The following is an 18,458-nucleotide window of genomic DNA, read 5'->3' as shown; positions in this document are numbered from 1 at the left end:
TGGAAGTGGATTTGAGTGGAAGTATCTTAATGGTAAATGGAGAGTTCTAACACTATTCCTAGGTTTCCTAGGCCTTCCTGCCCTGCTACAGGAGATGGCGTGAAGCAAAAAAAAGTAATGAAGATTGAAATCCATCTCCATTTATGAAAAAAAATATTTTCATTTCCTTCAATGAACAACTAACTTCTCAAATATGAGCAGAAAGCTGAGGACGTAGTGTCTTAGCATTAGCTTCACTCTACCTTTCTTGTTTCATGCAAAATATAAAGTGAAATTGAAGCTGAAATTAAAAGGATATTAAAGCTACTATTATTTTTATATTTTCGTCGTATTCGTTCCGTCAGCACCTCTAAATAAATAAGAAGCTAGTAACGAGGTAACTTATCTCTAAATCCTATTTGGCTACTCTACAAAAATAAGAAAAATCTCTAAGGATATAAAAGTGGAAAGGACGTAAAAGATATATTGTAGAAACATAATGGACCATTGTAATGCAAATTTTATTTTCGATGCATTGTTCCCGCTAAAAAAAAAACAAACATACCAAAGAAAATGTTAGTATTTGACGAACCAAAAAAAATCTATGCATATCTCTTACGAACTCACTATCATCGACCTTTTCATAGATATCCTATTGGGGATCCTGCTTTTTATGTGTCCTTCCTTCATATAATTTGATATATAAAAGCAGGAAATTTTTTGAATATTATATATGTAAATTTGATTCGTGAAAGTTGAAAACCTACATGTACTCCTACATGCATATAAACACGGAAAGCACGGTAAAATAACATTTTGGCAGCTAACCTAATAAAGAGAACACTTCATTTGAAGCTAACGATATACATTTCTATTTCTGATGTAGGCATAAAGAAGTGAAATTACCTAAAAGTTTTCAGACATCACCGAAAAATATGGGTCGACAACGCTTGGAAAAAAAATTAATCTCTGCTCCCTTTTAAAAGGATGACGTAAAAGTAAAATATTTTGTCTTTTTGTCGCCCTTGTAACGGGAAATTTTTGTCAAAAACCTCTGCTAAGTCTCACTTAAAGTGACCTGTAAAATGACGCATTTATACCTTTTGGTCATTCTAAGGTTGGAATTTACTAAAATTATTCTGCTTGGAAACCTGAATAGGAATCCAATAAAAAGTCTTCAATGTTCTCTGTAGACTACAACAAAAATAATATTAAAATAACTGTCATAATCAGAAAAATCTACTAATACGTTTGTAAACAATAATAATAAAAGTCAAAAGGCCAAGAAAAGAAGTTTCTTAATAAGAAAGAAATGTCTTAACACTAGGCACCCGGGTTCCCTCTGCAAGCACTGTTATGTGGGGAAACAGCGTGAAGCTACATATTAATAAATTCACTTCACAAGCTCTCCTTGTTTCTCCTCCCAAACACTGATATAACAATGCTCAGCACAAAAAATGTTTACTAAACACGGATAGTCCTGCTAAAGTACATTCTCTAAGCTCCAAGTCCGCACGAGTGCACCTCGGCAGTTTGCCAAGCACAATGTATTCGGGAACTTAATCGCAAACTTTAGTCACTTCCGTCCGTGGTTGTAAGGGAATCTAATTGGCTTTATAACAATATGAGGTATTGTTTTTTTTATTTTATCACCGGTTTAGGTAAAGTAGGGTGTTAAGACTAGTGGTTAAAAGGCGTGGGCTATAAATCCTAACAAATACATATATACCCTCTGTAGAATGAATTATTATTTATTAATATTTTCATTTCTTCGCTCTGGCAACAGGCTCGCACATCAGCGCATAATACCATGAAAATTTTGGAGGAAAGTGGAGAGCTGTGGGAAGTGTTTTAACACTAGGTTCTCTCTGCCTACCCTGCTGTATAACGTGGGTTCAAGAACCAATAGCATTAAAAATGGTTTGTTGCAGTAGACCCATCATCAATACCATAAATATTTCGATCAGTACATACTTTAACCATTCCATTCCAACCATTTAAACAAGAATAATATACAAATATTATTTCACAAAACATGTTTAATCTTCAAACTCAACTTCATTTTCAACTTCATCTTCAAAATTCAAACGCTACGGTCAAAAGAAAGAATCCATCCGTCCAACAATCGATCAAACAACGGAAGATTCGGACAAACATAATAAACGAACTGGAATTTGGCAATTGATTTACTACTGAGTGATACAAAACATTCCCTTACGTAAAGGCGGAGGAATTACGTGAGTTTAGCTCATGTGATGGTTTCTAACTCAATTGTAGAGGTTTGTGCAGTTTTTTTATTGTTTTTCGTTTAGTTATTATTGAGGGTAGTCCTGGAAGGCCTGTAAGCGCTACTGATAGTGGGTTTGATGCACGCTCGAGGAATTAAGTATTTAATAATGTTCTAGTCTTTTTCTGGAAACTGAGTTCCCCCACAAAATGCACATAGTCTCAAGAACTTGTTGCAAAGTGGGGAGCAGAAGTGTCTTAATAAGAACAGAGTTCCTTAACATTAGGTTCCCAGGACTGCCCTCCCTGCTATGTACGCAGGATTCATTGTAATGCTAAAATATTTCAGCTTCACGCCTTTTCCCGGAGGGTGACAACTTAGTGTGTGTTTTCCACTTAACGCCACAATACGACATTTTACGTGTTAATTTTCTGAACACGTAATATCTCGAAAGTGTTTTATTGACGCTAATGTTATATTTCGTCAGAGTAGGGAAATTTATTCCCAAACGGAGCATCGAACACGCACCCACTGGCATCTAATAGCATCTACACAAATGGCATCTAATAGATGAGGTTGTAAATAATGAAATGAATAAAACATTTTCTTATTGTGGACGAAATTTGTATACAATGTCTTAATTTAAAGATATCGTTTGCTTCTAATTTATTATTATTACTTCCATTAAGTTATTCGAGATTCTGAAATTTATTGAGAAAATATCGTTATTTTTTATTTCTAAAACATGTGCAGGTTGTGTGTTACCAGAGTAGACTTTGATGTTAGTTTATGCTGCGTTACCAATTTAAATGTTTGCAAATTTTAAAATAAACTCACTAACGCCGAATTAGATACCATATGCTCACAAATTGCTCTTATATTAAATCTGTTTATATTAGCACCAAAATTCCAAAATGTCTTTCTTTTAATTACAATTATACTGTGAATCCGATAATAAATAAAGGTCGTGGATTTGATTGCCACTCGAGGGAAGTAGTAATGAAGTATTTAGTTTTTTTTTTCTGATTTTGGTAACGAGGCTACACTCAATGTCTTTAGAATTCAGTGGAAAGTGGGAACGGAAATGTCTTAATGGGAACGAAGTGACCTCCCAGCACTAGTTTTATCTTAACGCTGTATCATGTATATATCAGGATATGTGTCCCTAGTTTTAAGACACCCTGTTCCCTACTTTCCACCAGATTTTCGAGATCATTGGTAAAACTTAGTGCTGCGCTTTGTCTTGTTACTACAGTGAAAAAAATAAATTATTAAATAGTTTATTTCCTCGAACAGTCACAAGAGTTGCCACAACATAGATAAATATTTTAACACACGAAGAAAAATAAATAAATAGAGTATCGACTCTACAAGGATTGTTATATATGTATATTTCTTAGTTATTACATTTGTAAAATTATTTCATTCATAAATATTGGAAACATATTAATAGTACCGACATATTAGAACACTATTTATTACACATTTGTTTATGGTGTTTTCGTCCTGTACAGTTAAATATTGAAATCTAATTATAGCCATGCATATGTACTGAGATCACTATGTTTTCATTTTAGCATTCGCAGACGGAAAACTTTGCTATTTTAATGATTTTAAACTTTTTTTAATTTTAAACTAATTTCTCATATAAAAATGACTCTGTCTGTCTGTCTGTACTTACTTATTGTCTTATTGCCTTCTTCAATATCATAAATATTGTAATAAGAATTCTTTATGTAACTATTTTTGCTATCTATACTAATATAATAAAGCGGAAGAGTTTGTTTGTTTGTTTGTTTGTTTGTTTGAACGCTAAGATCTCTGGATCTACTGGATCGATTTACTTTGTTTTTGTTTTGTATGAAAGCTGCATTCTTCAGAAGTGCTATAGGCTATATAACATTACATTACACATATATACTAATAAATTAAAATACTTTCTAATTTGACATGCAATTTATTCTGCCATGTTAATAACAACCGTCGTCGCTACGCGACCGCGTTCGTTACCGCGTCATTTTGATATTCATCCTTATGAAAATAAATATAATAGTATACTTCTATAGAAATTATATTCTTATATTTCAAGCAGGCGTAGCCGCGTCCGGGTCCGCTAGTTATGTATAGAACTAAACATAAATATAATATAATGTATTGAAAAAACATCGTTTACAATTATTAATAATGAAATAAAAATAATTCATAAGAAACACTATGCTTTCTCTATGCCTCTACTATCGAAAAAAGCGTGAAACTGCTTATTTTTCAAATACATTTAAAAGATAACCTTAATTTCTCATCAAAATGAACCAAAATCTTCAAAATCCAACCAATAATTACTCTAAAATAAGGTAGAAAAGCCATAATATTAATAACCCAACACCACAAGCATACACCACGGTCCGCTAACACTAACAATGGGTAGATGAAGTAAAAATAGATGCGTAATATAAACAATGCGGACAAGTGATCGCCGATGAACAGGCCCAACTGCTGACCTTCTGTCGTTTTATACACTCTTTTATAATTTACTTTTAAATTTTTTACGATATCCTGGAGCATTTGTGTTTTGTTTATATTTGCAAATATTATAATTTGGAGAACGGAGTGTCTTAACACTAGGTTACCTTAGTCTATCCTGCTGTGTGCTGGATACAGCATGAAGCTGATTAAATTTAATTTTAATTTATAATTTTATTAAATAATATTTTGGTATAATTACATTTTATTTCATTTTAGATATAATATAGAGAAATATGTGATGATATATGAGCAAGTTTCTTTATTCTATTTTTTATCTTCTCGGTTTGTACGTCATATTCTGAGAGAGATAATACAATGAGAAGACACTCCATTGTTATTTTTATAATAGATTGTTTTATCAATAATAGTAGTCGTAAAATATTTCACAGGGCACTTTTAAATATGTTTCCAATATTTATCAATTAACTTTACAAATGCAATAACTAAGAAATATACATATATAATATTTTTTGTAGAGTCGTTACTTTATTATTATTAAGGTTTTTTTGCTTTTTTTAGCTACACGCTGTATTACCATACAAAGAAAGTTTGACAAAGGGAACCTGGGAACCTAATATTAAAACTCTCCGTCCCATTGAAATAAACAGTAGGTTCCAGAAGCTATCAAATCAATCTACCCAATAGCTGGGGTTAAACTAAGTTAATTAAGCAGATTTCGATATACGGAGCAAGAAATACAATAACTTTGGAACTCTTGCATGAAATAGATGAACGCAGAAACTATTCCAGTTAATATCGGAGCTTAACAATATAATATCGAAATAACTTGGGTTTGTATTGTGAAAACTTAATGTTTTGGTGGAACGATACTTGTTTATTTATTTTGTAGTAATGTAATGTAGAAATAATTAAATAATTGCATTAGTTTTTCAGAAACTTCCCCTTGCCTACCCTATGTGTGGAAAAGTCCCTAGAGAACAAGAAAACGTCAGATGAAAATTAGTAAAATCATACTAAATTATATTAGGTTAGGCTTAGGAAAAAAAATTAAATCAACTATTACTGCATTTTAATTCACATAATCCAACTATATTACGATTATTAATATTTATAAACATGACTTTTATAAGTAACAATAAACTTTAAAACTCAAAAAATAAACTTTAAATCTGTAAACAATTTTAACCCAAGTGCGCAAATCACTGCCCTAAGCACCTAATGAGCATTGAACAAGCCGTGGGCGGAACTCCTTAAATGCTGTGGAAACAAGATAACAATCACTTACAGGCTAGAGTAGTTTCTAACGATACCAAGACGGGTGAACCGAGTGGATCTTTTATTTAACAAGGTGTTCGTGTATTGGATAAAGTTACTTTTGTTACGTATACCTACTTGAAAAAAAGACTATTCGTGTTATTTCTTATTGTGATCATTTACTTATGATATCCTTGTTTTATTTGCTAAAAAATTAAGAATACATTGATTAAAATGCATATTTTTATGAATAAATTTGAATTATTATCACTGGATTAACATTATTTTCTGTAATACAAAAAAAAAGTTAATTAAAAATCCATTTTTTTGATATTTTAACATTTATTTGCTCTCGTTAATTTTAATCATTTTTTACTAATTATTCTGATTATTTACAAGTAACATTATGAATGCTCATACCGGTCGTCCCTCTCTATCATTTGAGCCTCTCTCTCGCTCTCACTTTCGGCTCAAGTGGAACGTGACAATGACTCATGCTATATCGTGCGTGCAATCGAGTTCATCGATTTATACGAATGACGTTTACGGTTATAATCATTGACTATTGACGTTATCACGTCAATATGTTTGTTATAGAATTATATTATAAGCTTAGTCCCTTAATTGTTTTAATATTTAAAAATATTTGAAAGGAATATTATTGACGTATTTTAAAGTTTTTTTATTTATATGTCTAAAAAGACAATTTGCAGCGCTAAGATCCGCATGTGTCACGTTATGTTCTTCCAATTAATCTTTCTTTATGCCTCAAAATATATGTAAGTAATAAAATTATAATTTTAGAATGAAACATGTAGGAATTTTATAATATCTCGTACTTTAGAACGTTGAATTTAATTTTCTAGTTGCAATTGCAACCATTCAGTTGCCGTAGCAGCGTTATTTAATATGAATATCTGTTCATGTCAGGGAAAAATTTTTTATTCTAAAATTTAAAATTTTTCATCTATCACAACCCAAGCTTTTTAAATCGTGAAATCACGAAATGTTAGTCTCTTAACTCAACTATATTCATTATTTAAAATTCAAAAATTACTTACTTTACAAGAATTTTTGAATTCAAAATAGATTTACTTTAAATAAGGGATGAGAGACATCGGAGCCCCAAACGTCATTTCTAACGCTATTACCAACGTCTTAATATTATGTTTATTATTTTTTGCGATTCTTGGGAATACAGATTTTAGGTATTTTTTTGCTTTTTTTCTGCCCTCCTATGGTTAGGCAGAGGGAAATTAATAACGTACGATTTACAAAGATATTACTAGATTTCAGTACATATTTTTAGTAATATTTACACTTAAATCTATAAAAGTTTTCAAAGGTAAATACCCCAGTATATCAAACTAAATAAAAACAATTATATTGATAGCATTGCTATACAATCTCAATAAATACAATAAACATTTATCAAATCTCGATGGAGGTGTTCAAATTCGTATGGAGTAAGAAAATATTGATGTTGGGAGTTATGAAAATAAACTGACTGACTGACATTGGAAATAACTGTAGTACGGAAATAAGGGGTTTAAATGTTCTTATTTAGCTCTCGCGTGTTTGATTTTGCACTCTAAAATAGATTTTGTTAATATATTATGTTTGTAGAATATTTTACTTGGGAAAATTCATTTGTATTATTTTTCTGTTTTTTTTTCTGATTCACGCTATATCCAACACGTAGCAGGGTAGGCAGAGAGAACTTGGGAACCTAGTGTTAAGACGTTCTATTCCTCTTAAGATTTCACTTATGCCTTTTTCCATCAAACTCTGGAGGCATTTCGTGTTGAGCAGCGGAACACCGCAATGGAAATATAATTTTTTATTATTTAATATTTTCACATTACAGAAACAGGTTAAAAAATATAATATGTAGACATTTATTCTAGCTTTGACATTATTATAATAAATGAGTATCACAATACACTTGTAAATATCGCTTCAAACTATTTAACATATCAACACCTAACAAATGTTTACTCGATTCATAGTAAATGATAATACAGAATACTATTATACATTTTATTCAATATTAGACCTGAATCGATGAAAACTATAAGAATACAAATTTAAATGTGTTTGAATGTAAATAGTTGGTTGGTTGGTTGTGGTTCGATTCCCACTCGTGATAAGGGAAATGTCTTAATGGGAAAATAGTGTCTTAAAACTAGGTTCCCAGGTTCCTTCTGCTATATATGCTGCTTTATAAGCTATACTAAAAAAATACTATAATATACGATATCACATAAATGTTTCCTCCATATCCAAAATATTAATGAAAACAAATAATTTCTGTCCCATTCTACGCTCCCAAATTACTCCTTTTATTACACATTTAACTTAATTAAAATATGTTATAATTAATAATATTCCATACTAAAATTACTCTCGCCATTCACATTTGACAACGTCGGCTTCATATTCCGTTTGAAGCTACAATTAGTGTTTACAATCACTCATTTCACTCATTTCAAAGAAGCCCCACGAATAATTCATTTATTTAAACAGGCAAGGTGTTTAATTAACGTATACATAATATTAATTAAAAAATATAAAAATAATTATATTAAATAATATAAAAGTGTACATTAGCCTTTTAATTTAACAGTAGATTGATTGGACGCTGTTGAGTTACGGAGTTCAACGCCGCTCTTAGTCTTATACCAGATGAGACGAATGGATTATTTCTTAAACGAATATACTTCATTCACCAGAGTGGGAATCGAAACCACAGCCACCGCATTTACAGAAAGACAAAAGAAACATATATTTTTACCTTTAATAAATTAAATCAGCTTCACATTGTATCCCGGACACAGTGGGGTAGGTGTTGAATGCGGAACTCAACACCGCGATTTGACTCGACACTAGAACAAATGAAATAAAAATATAAATTTAAATAAATATTTCTGCTTCCTCGAATGGGGATTGAACCCACAAACAGACGCGTTTACAATCACACACACACACTTGTGTCCCTACGCCATAACTGGCCTCAATCTTTATATATTTTTTTCCCATTTTCTATTAGTTGATTAAAAAGTTGCTATAAAATACAAATATTTAAAATTAAAATTTTAGCTGTTTAATATTTGCTCTACTGAATTGGAATATAGTGAATAGGCCTCATTAACATTCACTATATCGATAACGTATAAAGCTTATATAAAAGAGCTTATGCTACCAAGTTTTCATAGGAATGCTAATTAATGTATTTAAAATTTATAAAACTTATTATAATTATTAGTATATTACAAGGCCAGTAATGGCGCAGGGTCGACGGTCGTGGGTTCGATTGCCACTGGAGTGAATTAAATACTTAATATTCATTTCTTCACTCTCGCACCAAAATAAACGCCCTGCATTGAATTTACCACTCAACACGGAATGCCTTAAAATATTCGGCGGAAAGTGGAGAACAAAATGTCTACTAACACTAGGTTCCCAAGTTCCCTACACTGTTAAATGTGGGTTACAAGAGGAAACTAAAAAAAAGAGTGATTTAAATTCAAACAACCTATCACGTCGTCTGGAATCACAAACAGACAGACAAAAATAAATATAACCTATTGTACCACTTCGGTACTATATGAGTACATCGGCATGCGGCATCAGCGCGGCCGACCATTCAAGACACGCGCTTCAGTCATTTCATATGGAATTGCTGTGATACTATTTATATGTAAAGTGACTAAAGATTCGTGTAAGCTTGTAAGCATGTTTTTATTTGATATTATTTGTCTTCCTTGCAAAGTGTTAAGAAAAAAAGCAGCTTCACGTTTTTTCCCGTAGGTATAGTAAAGTATTCAGAGGTGTCCTAGTGTTAGGATTCGCCGTTCCCCAGTTTCCGCTAGATTTTTGAACCATTACGTGTTGAATGGCGAACTTCAACGCCATATTTATTTTAATCAAATGTTAACTATGTAAAATTTTATGATATTCCTAAACAAATTGAGTACATTTTATGTGATTAAGACTAAAAATATTCGAAAATCTTGAAACATTACATTGATGATTAATTTTTACCAATCATTAATTACCTTTTTACCAATTTTACCAATAAATAATTGAATAAATATTGAATAAATATAATAAATATTGTAAAGTTTTATTAAATAGGTAAAAATAAGAACAAAGTTTCTTATACAATATTTGTTACCAATCGAACACCAACCTATCACGTACATCAGGTTATGTCCATCCATCTATCTGTAACCCATTTGCTACGCTCGACCTTTAGAGAGAATGTTTCTGATGGCCGTTCAGTCCACGCTATGATGCTTCACCGTCGCTATTCCTATCGCGAGTTCATTTGTTTTGTCTTGCTGACTGAAATAAGTATTTCTTCTTTGGCTGGATATTTTCTTTTTTTTTATTTGGAAGTTTTTTTCTGTTTTTTCTGTTCTGGTAGACAGAGGAATTAAATTTCTGTAATTTCAAGTTTTGCTCTTATTGGGAACATTTTGTGTAAAATGAAAGTTTTAAATTCTTTATTAATTTTTGTTTTCATAGATGTTCGTTTGTAAAAACATAAACGTAGAGTACACAAAATTGCAAGTATTTTTAGTCTTTTTGTATGTTCATATCAGAACTTCACGCTGCATATTTTCATTTATTCGCTCTGGTGGCGAGATCCTCCACTCAACACACAATGCCTCCAGAATTCGGCGAAAAATGGAGAGCGGAGTGTCTTAACATTAGTCTCCTCTGCCTACTACATGCGGGATACAGCGTGAAGCTGAAACAAAATATTTTAAATTTATTAAAACTATTTTTATTAATAAAACTTAATATCAGTTTCTGAGAAGCAAATGTATTTCAGGCCTTATGCTAACTTTTGATTTATTATCCCGACGTGCTAGCGACTGACTCGATCGGTATGGAGTTGTTAGTTTGTCATACAAATGATTAATATTTGCTGCGCTCAGCCCATTTACATGGCCTCTTTAACGTGATGGATAGTGCTATGTGTCACTTATATAATACTTTATTTTATTCAAGAATAATTATTGGTGATATTATTAATATATATTGATATTGGATATGTTGTGAGTTAATTGAATTATTAAAAGATATGAGAATTTTCTTTAAATTTTATGGTTATCGTTATATGATGTAGTAGAAATAGTTTTTTTTTTCCACAACTCAATACAAAGGATTGAAAAACTAAGACTATATACCTGTAATTATGTTCTAAAGAGGATTAAAAATTGTATATTATACTTATGTAGTAGTATATGTAGTTTTGATAGTTAGCTTTGAATTATTAAGGTACTCACAACTTATGTCACTTTTATAATAAAGTAGAGTAAATTAATATAATGCTCTTGTCATAAAACCATTGTCATTAAAGTTATTGATAATTAATAATAATTTGTTTGAATATAATATATATAAAATCAAAAATATATGAGAGCTCAGCTCAGTTATAAGCACGGAACATTGCCCTGTACCGGCGATCCAAGTATGGGTCTAAAAGGCCCCTTTGAAATCCGCGTCAATACTCGCCTCGTGCGAGTTTCTCTCTCTATCTAACCAAATTGAAATATTATTACAACAGTACCACCTTCAAAGTTCTTTTACGCATAAAATAACTGTTTCCAAAGACTACAAAAATATGCAAAATATAATATTTACACATTGTTGTCTTACCTATTTCAATAGTTTATTTTACGTTTAAAAAAACAATATTAATAAAACCATAAAAAAGCATATTCTATTTTAACTCATTTCGCAAGTTAAATTTAGAGATTTTCGTCGTATAACCCACTTTAGAAAACATTCACAGCAGTATGTCCACGATCCTTTATGGCGGCCATTCCGAGCGTAATGCCCATAAAGCCGCATCGACCGAAGTGCCACAATAATGTTAATTGCCATACCTCCACGGTGTTTGTTCACTCCGCTTAACGAGATGCGCGGTAAGGTGATTCTGGTATAATGAGAAAAAATATTTTTGTTTCATTATAGTATCCTTACGTTGTTAAGTTTTGGTGAATTTATATGCGGTTAGACAATTTTCTTGTACGTTCAGTATAGAGGGAACATGGAAACCTAGTGTTAAGACACTTCGTTCTCATTAAGACACTTCCCTTCCCGACTTTCTACTGAATTCGCGAGGCATTGCGTGTTGTGTGGCGTAACTCAACGCAGCATTAAATTTGGCATTTCTTTAAGTATTTATCGAACTCACAACCGTGTGTCGCTTGTCAGCCACAACACATAATGAAAAACACATGTACATAGATGACTATAGCTAATGGAAATTTAGTGTCGTCTAATTTAATTTAGGTGTACCAATCAATTATCTAACAACATCAGTACAAATCGTTAATATGTTAGTTCACTAAAAATAATTTGTCATTGAGTAAAAAATATTTTTCACTGTAGTATTATACATATATTTTACTTGTATATATCAAATACTATAATAAAAAATATTTAGATCAAATTTTTAAATATCAATTTAGAGATTGTCGTTTACGTGGAAGCCTTCGTAGCGCAGTGTCCCAGCCATTGTAAATTCGACTGTTACTTTTGGAAATTATTACACTTAAGTTATAGTCATGCCTTCGCTATGATAGACAAAGCGCGGCGTTGAATTTCACCATTCAACGCTCAATGTCTCAAGAGTCTCAATTTTCTCTCTGCCTATCTTCATCTGCGGATAAAAGCGTGAAGCTACTTGTAAGTTTAAGCCGTCACAGTTAGACAGTTTAAATATTCACAGATTATGTATTTCTGTTGCCGCCATAAAAAAAATACTAAAAATTTTAATAAAATAATTTCTACGAGGCTTCCCATACAAGAAACGTAATTTTTTGTCGTTTTTAAAGATAATAACATGGAACCCTTCATGCGCGACTCCAACACGTACTTTCCCGTTTTATTTCAACAACTAAAATGATAAAAATTCTAAAATATTATTACTAATAAAAATAAATTGTTCTTGATAATACAAAATATGATAAATGTCGTACAATTTCCCTTAGCACGGTAGGTATCACGTTGCACGAACCGTCACGTAGGAATAATGGCATATTTGTAGTGACAATCGATTTGACGGTACAAATGGCCTGACTATTGCCTGGCGTGCCGCAGGTAATTTATAAGTATTGAAGGATACGTGTTTTTGACAAAATTCTTATATTTTTTATATTTGTTCTATATTTTTATGATATATCATTCTTATTTATTTTTTGCATTTTGAAAGTTTTTTTCACATTTAGGAAAGAAAAATACATTTTTAGAAAATAAATTTATAGAGGCCATCGTGGCGCATACCTTGCGATTGTAAACTCTGCTGTTGCAGATTCCATTCCATTTCATGACCTCATCACGTCAGCCTTCGCGACGTCAAGCAACATTTGTGATTATACTATTGGTCAATTCACTTTAATCCACAATATGTGTCGCCCCACATATATTGTCTTTATAAGAAATTCTATCCTAAAACATCGTGCCATTATAAGTTTCGAATTATTGTTTTATATCGACTATTTTGGTACAAGTCTTTATGTGTATTATATATATTAGTACCGTAGTAATTGACTCGGCCGCTGCCGTCCGTCAGCTACAGCTACCCATCCCCTATATAGATAAAATGACGGTTGCGACACTCGGGACGTCCATACATAACTGAATGTAAATCAATATGATATTAAAAATATATTGATTGTATTATGCATAATGAACTCTGCTTATTAGTGTATTACCTTGCATATTATTATTTATTTTACTATTCCCATCCAATGTACATACTGTTACAAAGTTATACGGGCAAATGGATAAGTTATGCTACCAACACGATACACTACTAGTTCAGTGAGCTACTAGTACAGTATCAGGAATGCTTTTACAAAAGGTCCAACTTTGCACATATATGTACATTATCAAGAGCCTTAGATACATTTCACATTCTTGCGTATTCGATTGAGATCGTAGTTGAACTAATTTTACTTCAATTTAGTTCTCAAGAGAAGGTAATTTAAGAATATAATTCTTACGAATGTGTTGTTATGTCTTTATTACTATAAAAAATGTTTTATATACCTACATTTAATAAAGATTTATTAAATCATATAATATTTATTATATTTCTATTACTTAGCAGTTGTCACGCACTATCATTAAGTTGTTCTATTACATATACTTCTTTTGCATAGATTTTTTTCAGCTTCACGCTGTTTCCCGCATCCGTTTCCCTCTTTCCGACTCCGGAATCTAGAGGCATTGCGTGTTAAGTGGCGGAAATCAATCATTTCCTCGAGTGGAAATCAAAGAAAAAGAACTTAATCAATTTTGATATAATGCAAATTATATTGAATCAATTAACAAATGTTTTTATGCAAAACAAAGGCATGTATGCAATAAAAACTTCAAAATACATATTAAATACAACAAAACACTACAAATACATACATACATACAAGCTAAAAGAATATTTCACAGTCATGAAACTTCGACATAAAAACGATACGAGTGCTTCTTTATGCACACTAAAGGGGTATTATGATGCCCAAATACAGAAGCTCCGCGTGTTCCCAATCTTTATTACTTTTCCATGCCAGATTGAGACGTTAACATAAATTCCTTCCGTTTCTCGAGCAAACATTATTTGGTAGGGTTACATTGTAACGTGTTTTATTATTAACTGATGTGCGAATTGTATTTAGAGGAAAATTACGAGGTTGAGAATGAGTAAAGGATAAATTATGTTTTATGTAATTGTTTACTACATAACATTATTTAACTGCATGTTAAAAATGTCGGTATGGCATGTTAAATATGGATGTTGATTTATTTATTTTTGTTTAATACTGTATAATTATATATAGCAGATAGGGCAGAGGGAACCTTGAAACCTAGTTTTAAGATATATAACGGAATATCATTAAGACATTTTCGTCCCCCACTTTCCGCCAAATTCTAGTAGCGTTGTGTGTTGAGAGCAAAGAAATGAAAATATTTCATTTTCTTTAGTCGTAATTGTTATATCTGCGGTCTAGTTTCATACAAGAAACTTTATGATCAAAAATTGTAAACCTCAAAAAGTAGATAATTTGAAATAATGCTTTCATGACATTTATAATTCAAATTGCATGAAATTCTTCATTTCTGAAGTCAACTGCCTGAAATAAAATCATTAGAAATTCTGACAACATAGCAAAATATCAACGTCACAGACTAAAATATGAGTAATAAAATTTTAAGTTTAACATTATAATTATATATAGGTACCGTTAGCAATTCAACTGTATTTAGAATTAATATTAATATAACCTATTACTGCATTACATAATCAGCTTCACGCTGTATCCCTCATGTAGCAGGGTAGGCAGAGGGAACCTAGTGTTGAGACACTCCGTTCTTCATTTTCCCTCAAATTTTTCGAGGCATTGCGTGTTGAGCGGCGGAATCTAACGCCGGGATTTTGGTTTGGTGTCAGAGCGAAGAAATGAAAATAATAATAAATAATACTGGTAATTAATTTCTCCTAGTCCAGTTCGAACCCCCAACCATCGCATTACAGTCACACCCTTGTGCCCCTACGCCACGACTGCCTTAAATGATTACTGCATAACAAAACGAATAAAAAGGCAATATTTAAAAATAATGTCAATAGTGCAATAAATATACTTGAAATTTTAAAACTTTTCAAGCTAAAATAAAATTAGGTTAAATACGTTTTAAGCTACGTCACTCAAATGACTAAGCTCCCGCCACTAATATAGGGGAACTAAAATTTGTTTGTAAAATTTGAATCGTATAGAAAGAAGATAATAAGTACAGCAATATAATGTTTTTTTTTCAAGGTTAAGTAATGTCACATTATGTTATAGTATATCGATCTCACCTACACCAACTTAAAATTTAATAAATTAATGAAAAAGTCCATAGTTATTGGTCCACAAAAATTGTGATTAACTTATTTATTTATTTTTTTTTTTTGTTGATAGGCAAGCATTTGTCCGCAAATTATTACTCCCGACAAAGCGTTTTTTTGTTCCTACGCAAGTATTCGTAATAAAGGTTTTATTTTTCCTTTAAAATATTTTTCGTATTCTCGATACTAAGAGCCTGTCTCTTAATGAAGGAACCCACAGCTCGGAAATACGTTTAGAAATATATTTTAATATTTATTAAGAATACTCAGAGATTATATTCAGTATTTATTAGTAGATTTTTTTATTTAAGTATATTGATAATTAGAATAACCGGTGAAATGCGAATCGGACTCGGGGTTACAGAGGGTTCCGTACCAATTGTATTTATAAAAATAGATAAACTTAAATTTGCGGATGTATAAAATTTTGTATGAATTAAGTTTTTAATGATTTTTATATGAAATATCTAAAACTTTTGTAAATCATTTTTGAATATTTTTATATATAAATATTTTTCTATTCTACAGGAACTAGTTTAAAGCGAATATAATATCAAAAACTTTTCTCATTTTTCAGTTTAATTTTCCGTCTATTACGCGTACTTCCGCTTGATCTCACCGCTATTTCCTATTTTCATTTCCTTGCCTTCTACTAGTTGGCTTTTAGTAAAGCCCAGAATTCATTGAACTTATGGTGCTTTGTGTATTTTAACCTTTTGTTATAATTAACAAAATTTTCTATTACTATCATATGAGACAATTTATGTCTATGTCAAATTGATATAGATTTTTTTTTAAACTTCACATTGAATTCCTTATATCATCTATTCTACTTCCTTATTCAAAGACAAATTTTGGTCTAAACCTGTAGTATATTGATGTTGTGACAAACCTTGTCTTAAAAAAGTCTGGTAAAGACAAAAAATAATAGAAACATATTGTTTACTTTATATAAATTGAACTATTTAATTTCCTTTATTGGGAATTGAACCTACAACCTGTCGCTTTCACAATCACTCGCATGAAGCAATATAAAAATATTTTTGATTAAACAAACTTATTTTCAGCGAAAACTTAACCTTAGACCTAATTAAATTAAGTACTACGAAACGATCACTTTCAATCATCAAAAGGAATAATTCTCGAAGCCAAGATCACATATAACTCTCGTATTCCATAAATTATTTACAACTTCCTCCACACGCGGAGCTTATTAGTTGTTCTTGTTTCTTTTTTGCTGATATACACTTTGATGTACGATATAACAATATTATGTGTTTTCAAACGGAATAATAAATTTATATATGTGCGGAAATATAAAATTGTTTTAGTTTTTTATAAGCATTTATTTGTCTTGCCGTGTTAGTGTATATGTAAGTGTGGATTCTTGCAATTTCAAATTGATACACTTCCCAGTGTACGATTCAGTTAATATTTATATTACGACTTCGTTAATCCAAAATGGCCGCCGTAACAAAATGGCGGTTTACTAATTTATACACAATCCTAATATGGGTATCATATAAAAGGAAATTATTTATAAAATACAATACACCATGAAAAAAACGTATAAAATAAATAAATGTATAGCTCGTTTTTTTAATGCATAAAGATAAAATTCTAATTTATATCAATGTGACTGACTGACAACTGTTAATCTTATTTCGAAATGAAATTTGGAATGGAAATTAAAATATAACGATTTTATTAAAACAATATTAATAAGATTATTTTTCAATATTTCAACTTATTTTTCTTTGTTTCAGATTAATTTCCACATTCCGTGAACATGGAACATGCTCTCCTGTCTCTGAGTGGACTGTGCGCGCACTCGTTACCGATCCAGACCGACACCTATCTGTATAGTTGAAGTTAAAAACAAATATGGTGAAATAGTGTAGTGTAGTGATAAAAATGAGCTTATAAGTTAAGTTAAGTGAATGTCGGGAGAACGGGAGATGCCTTACTACGGGTACCGCGAGGGGTCGGTCTCGAGTGGGGGGTGCTCGGACTCAGATGGTGGTGACTCGGACTCAGAGGGTGGGCTGAGCACGGAGAGTACGGGAGGCCAGGGCTTACCTTACCCTGGCTTCACGCCGGTTGCTCTCATATATTTAACACAGGAGACACGCCCTAGAAGCTGGTGCCTCAAGCTGATCACGAATCCATATCCTTTTTAATATTTTAATAATAAGATCTATCATGACAGGCAAAGGGAACCCAGAGTTAAGTCACTCCGTTCCCCATGATTAAATATAATATAAGTAATATATTATAACGATATATGAGGAATGTAGGAAGGGCCTTGAAATCGAAACTTTAACCGCATCGACCGATGTGGAATTTCCTTATAAATTAATAAATTATAACATTTGTTTTGAAGCTTATAATTAGAGTTATGAGGCAGTTGTCGAATCGTTGTATAATATATATGAAGCTTTACAATGTAGGTGGATTACAAAGTTATTTAAATATAATAAATATTAAATAACTATTGCCGTCGTGGTATAGTCACATAAGCGTGTGACTGTAAAAGCGATAGTTATGGATTGGATTCCAACTCGAGGTAATAAATTATAAAATATTAATATCTTCATTTTTTCGCTTCGG

At 31.4% G+C, this 18,458-nt stretch overlaps 1 long non-coding RNA gene across 1 annotated transcript in view; it reads left to right on the top strand.

Annotated features, from left to right (window-relative positions):
* LOC146531543 (uncharacterized) overlaps window positions 1-18,015 on the top strand; it is a 51,593-nt gene extending 33,578 nt beyond the window's left edge. Inside the window, exon 3 of the long non-coding RNA XR_014878775.1 lies at window positions 17,615-18,015. This is a non-coding gene — a long non-coding RNA (uncharacterized LOC146531543). The remainder of the gene's footprint in view (window positions 1-17,614) is intronic.
* Window positions 18,016-18,458: the final 443 nt, after the last annotated feature.

This window comes from Heliconius melpomene, chromosome 15, assembly GCF_056956725.1.
Source record: "Heliconius melpomene rosina isolate 202511_hmr_F chromosome 15, ASM5695672v1, whole genome shotgun sequence".
Lineage (NCBI taxonomy): Eukaryota > Metazoa > Arthropoda > Insecta > Lepidoptera > Nymphalidae > Heliconius > Heliconius melpomene.
Note: the sequence above shows the minus strand (reverse complement) of the source record. Positions and strands in the feature narration are given on the sequence as shown.